The sequence below is a fragment of the Lissotriton helveticus genome, chromosome 11 (genome assembly GCF_964261635.1).
Source record: "Lissotriton helveticus chromosome 11, aLisHel1.1, whole genome shotgun sequence".
In the NCBI taxonomy this organism is placed as follows: Eukaryota; Metazoa; Chordata; class Amphibia; order Caudata; family Salamandridae; genus Lissotriton; species Lissotriton helveticus.
The window spans coordinates 1,035,824,308-1,035,829,582 of record NC_136072.1 but is presented as its reverse complement, the minus strand read 5'-3'; the positions used below and the strand labels follow the sequence as shown (position 1 = coordinate 1,035,829,582).

Below are 5,275 nucleotides of genomic sequence, written 5' to 3'. Positions count from 1 at the left end.
ATTAAGGTAGTTAAATCCTTTCTCTCTCCACGGGCAACCACAAATATGCCTATTCCTTCACTGGCTCTTTGTGCAGAACCCTCTGTTTTTTTTTTTAGAGTTTTATATAGCGCGAACTAGACCCGAACCGAATCAGGTATCAGAGCGCTTTACATAGCACCAGTTATGTTACATGAGGACACACTTTCATTTTTTTAGGCACGGGGAGATTAAGTGATTTGCCCAGAATCACAGGAGGTTTTTGGCGTCGTTACCGAGACTCGAACCCAGATCCGCAGGTCCGAGGTCGAGCGCCCTAGCCCTCTCCCCTCTCCCATAACACAATTTAGGTTATTTATGATTCTTTTCCTTAGCTTCACTCTGCCTCTGTCTTGTTTTTCTCCTATTTCCCTGGAAACATCTGCCAATTATTCGGGGCAGAGAAAGGCAGCAAGGCTAAAAAACTGCACCACCTAGTCTAGTCACTCATGTATCACAACACGTTTATTGCCCACCTCAAAAGACCGGCTGCCACATGGTCATAAATTAAATACAGCTTTAACAGAAAGATGAGAGGCAACACAATCTTTGCTAGGTGTTTCAATGTTCAATAATAGTTCATTCACTGTGTTCTTGTGTACGCAGAAAGATTTTTTATTTCGTAAACCTCATTGACAAATAGGCACAGGCAATGCATTTTGCCCTATAAAGGGATTCTTTAGGGCAATGTACTGAGTAAGCACTATCCCAAAGTCCAGATGGGAAACGCCAGCATTAAACTGCACTCATGCTGTTTCTTACTCCCTCATGGAATTTGATAGTTCATCATGTGATCCACAAAAATATCTTAGGTTAATAAGTTACAATATAGATCAAACTACGTAATTCACATAGGTTCCAGCATTTCCAAGTCTGTTGTTCGTTGAAGTATGTACTGGGTTAGTCCCACGTCCAAAGAGTCATCATGACAAAAACACAGTGAATGGACTATTATTGAAAATTGAAACATCCCGCAAAGATTGTATTGCCTCTCATCTTTCTGTTATAACATCTGCCAATGACCTGATTAATTGTAAGTCAGGATCGCCACTTGATCCATGCCCGACTATTCTTAAAAGGACATTATCAGTGGTAAACCTTCTGATGAACAAATTGCTCAATAAATCCCTTGCTCAGACAAGGGTCCTGTCAGGATGGAAGCAGGCTCTGCTTCTTCCTTTACTTAAGAAGCCTTCCTTTGACCCAAATATTTTGAGCAATTTTAGGCCCATCTCTCTTCTGCCGAAAATGGCAAAACTGATAGAAAAAATATAATTAGACAGCTAACTCATTTTCTGGAGGAAAACCTTCTACTATATGACTCACAATTAGGTTTTCGTCATGATTATAGTGCTGAGACTGCTCTTCTTGAGGTCTCGGAACATATCAAAGGCAACCTTGATCAAAACTCCCCAGTTATGCTAATGCTGCTGGATCCTTTGCCAACGTTTAATAATAAGAACATGAACGGGAGGTTCCCAAGACTATCGGGGACTAGAACATTCAAATAATTACAATTGCCCACAAAAACGCTGTGCGGTAGCAACTCATTTTATTTTTATATATTTCTTAGTAAAAAAGCATTCATTTGTTCAAGTAAATTATTTCATAAACATAGAAAGTATATTATTATCTTTAACAACATAATATAAGCCCAGCACTAAAGACAATGAAACATTAAATACAAAAAACAGGGGGAGGAGCTACGACACCAACCGAGATGGCCGTATAGTCTCCCGACTCCGCTGCCCTCCGGCCTTCGTTTTATTATCCTGTTGCCCATCCTGCTTGCCCGCACCGGATTCGTGTGTGCGATCCGATCCGCATTCCAGTGGTGCAATCCCGGAGTTTCTCCGCCTTTGTGGAGCGGAGATACGTCGATGGTCGCATTGAGGCCTGACCCACCAGGGAAGCCGGGGTCTCGAGTGCTGGCTCTGCCGGGTCCGAGTTGCATAACAACGGACTGCTGACTGTGTTTGGGTCCGGTCTCTGTGACATTCGAAATTTTTTTGTTTGCTCTGCTAACATCAGCCGCCTGGTGCCCTGCATAGGTGAGGTGACGAGTGACGCATGGTTCTGTGTCGCGGGGGTCCCTGACCGGGGGTTCGGCATTTACATCGCCGACTCCCCCGTGTCGGTGCCCTGCTGCGTGTTACGGCTCGCTAACCATCAGACCCTCATGGCCTACTCCTGCTCCGCCTAATTTTGCCCCGGGGAGGGCTCCTCTCCGTGGAGACCATCATGTTGGAGAACGAAAGGCGTCTAGCGGAGCAGGCTCGAATTGGCCCGTCACTGCGAACGGTGCTGGATGCACTCATGGCACTTAAGGGGGCTATTGATGTCCGGACTAGCAGTTTGTTGTCTGCATTGGATGGACTCACAGGCCTGAGACTGGATCCTGACTCGACGCCCGCGACCCGGCAGCCAGCCCGCCTTTTAATAGACGTTTCGGAGACGTGTTTTGACCCGGCGCTGGAAGCAGGGTTTACCCCTATTGTAGTGTATCTACCTGACTGTGCTGTGCTTGATCACCCTATGGAACCGTTGGAACCCCCGATTGTGTACCCCTCGGAACATTTACATGTCGTCCCCATTTTGGAACCTTCTACTTTCTGTAGGTTGCTGTTTCGGACCATGTCGACTCTCCTCCCCTGTCGTTCTTTCAAGATGGCGGATGGGGTGCAGCCTGGCTTCAGAGGCAGGGAGGGGCAACATTGGTACCAGCCATCTACATTGGGACCTGCCGTTCCTTTCTCATTTGTGTACGCCTGTTCGGCAGACTTCTGCAGTCCTTTGTGGAAAGGGTTTTTCTTAATTGACGACTTCAGTGAATTTGATCGTAGGGGCCAGGGTTGAGATTTTATTTGGGTCTCTTATTGTGACACTGTGTTTACCGGGATTGTTTTATTGACCTGACGAAGTCCGGGGCGGGGTTGGCTACAATGGGGGAAGGAGACCGGGAGTCCGTAGACATCTGCCCTATATTTCGGGTTTAGGTACTGGGCGACAGGCACGCTGCTATGGGGGGTAGGCCGTAGCCATTTGCAGGGGTGCAGGGTGGGGGGTTGGGGGAGGGGTTTTATTTCTCCCTTCTTTGTTTCTATGGCCTTTTTCTTCACTTTTTTGGTTTTCCTTTTACTTTTCCTTTTTCTGTATTGGGGATCGGTTTATTGTGTTGATTTTTGAGTCTTCATTGATTTGTCGTAATTTGTGCCTGAGCTGTTTTTGCATTGTGGGTAGGCCTGGGCGGGCGACTCGCCGGTACTCATAGTAATTGTATGCCTGTATATCCTGACTTTTTGACGCGGCACCTATGCCTTCCTTGTTATCGTTTTGATCCTGCAGGACTTCTTGTTTGGCCCGCCCACTTTGTAGCTATGGCTTGTGGTTCGGCACCTGGTCCCCATATTCCTTTGTGTTATATTGGAGCTTATTGCGTTCTTAGTGTCATCCTGCTTAACATAAAATTAAACCTCACTCATCCGGAATGTGATCGATGTATACCATAATATTATGTTCTTCCATGCTGCCGTGCCCTCGGGATGTTCGGCTGAATAGCGGTGTATACTATTACATCAATAAAGGTTTTACAAAAAAAAAAAAAAATACAACAAACATTCATACTCTCAGGCATTCACACATTCAGCCATCATCATATACATCCCAAACGAAGAATGGAAACACATTAGAGACCAACAGACAAGGAAAGCGCCGACGCGCGTTTCGGAAAAAGTGCCAGCGTTAAGAATTCCTTCATCAGGGCGCAGGTGATGTTTATTACATTTCTATTTCAGTTTTGCTGGGCAACATACTGCAAAACATAGCGTTTCTGTGGGCAAAAAGGGCATAAGATGTAAATTCATAAAAAGGGAGAGCAAAAAGGGAGGGAAAATTGGTCATAAATGGCATACAACAAACACATATTTACACATTAAAAGAGTCTTTAAAAATATAACTATATACAAGCATACCACTATTTGGTAAATAGTTGCAGCACACGACATTCTAGGAGGGACTGATAGTCAGGAGAAACTAAATACCAGTAGTAGACACAAATGGAGTTTACAAAGATATAAGCAAACAGTTGCTAAATTTGTGATCTACTTGCAATAACAATAAACAGAAATAGGCAAAAATTGGCAAAAATAGGCTGTCTCTGCAATTAATCTAGAAACAAAATATAGAAAGAAGAGGGAGGATAAAGAGAGAACCTCAAGGTGTTATCACACATGTAGTGCCTAAAATACAAAAAACGGTCTCCCACAGTACAGAGTTGCTCACCTCTTACAAGGAACCAAGAACTGATTTAATGGGCGAGCTGAAGTAGAGAGCACGTAGGATCGAAACATATACTGAAAACAGGATGCTGTAGTGGAAGGAAGAAAAAAACGTCGAAGGCCGTTATCCATTCCAACCATAAGAATACATATTTACAAGGGAATTAAAAAATTAAGTAGATGGAAAAACTAATTTACACAACCATCTATCAGTGGAGTACAGTCAAATGATACAGAATAACAAAGGTACATATAATTACCTCAGAGGTTTCAGAAAAAACATATAAGCACCCAGGGCCAGCAGATCGAAAAAACAAAGACCTTAACGAGGTCAGAGGGGTCTTTGGATCCGAAAATGCAAAGAAATTCTGTAACAAAATCAAGGTGCAAGTAATTACAGAAGGATGAAACCGAAAACGGTGTGACAAGCTTTTATTGAGCAAGCGTGCTTCATAACAAACTTACTCATCAAAGTTGTATTCACTAAAGTATTTATGCGCGATGGACGTCCACACGGGCGCTGACTCGAGAAAATAACAGGTCGAAAGCTCAAGCCGGTTTATCTGTAAAATACAGAGCAGACCGTAATCTTAAGGAGTAGCAGCTAAGAATTATGCAGTAACAGTCCATGGGACGAGCCGCATTAGCTAGCATGTGAGCACTTACTTAAGAATTTAACGAGAACGGGCTCCTAGCGGTCTCCTGCCGTCTTCTTCCGGGTGCGAGGAAGAGCTAAAGGTAATGCCTTCCTTTTAAATTACGTGAACGATACTTTAATGATCGACACCTGTCAGAGACCCGAAAAGATCTACTAGAACGGTAACCCGCTCCTCCAGGGAAAAGACGGAGAACGCCATAGCGGAGTGCTCGTAAGTCCGAGTAAAAACGAAAATAGAAAAAGGACTAACAATACACGAAACCTTTCGATAATTATAAAAAAGAAGATCATGAATATAATATAATTACAAGCAAAAAAAGAA

The 5,275-nt window shown here is 43.8% G+C and overlaps 1 long non-coding RNA gene across 1 annotated transcript; it reads right to left on the bottom strand.

The window, feature by feature from the left end:
* Positions 1-4,555: 4,555 nt before the first annotated feature.
* LOC144791449 (uncharacterized) lies at positions 4,556-5,022 on the bottom strand. Its single transcript, XR_013602395.1, has 3 exons — positions 4,962-5,022; positions 4,761-4,858; positions 4,556-4,663 (listed from the first exon to the last, which is right to left on the bottom strand). It is a non-coding gene; the product is annotated as an uncharacterized LOC144791449 (long non-coding RNA).
* Between the last annotated feature and the right edge of the window lie 253 nt (positions 5,023-5,275).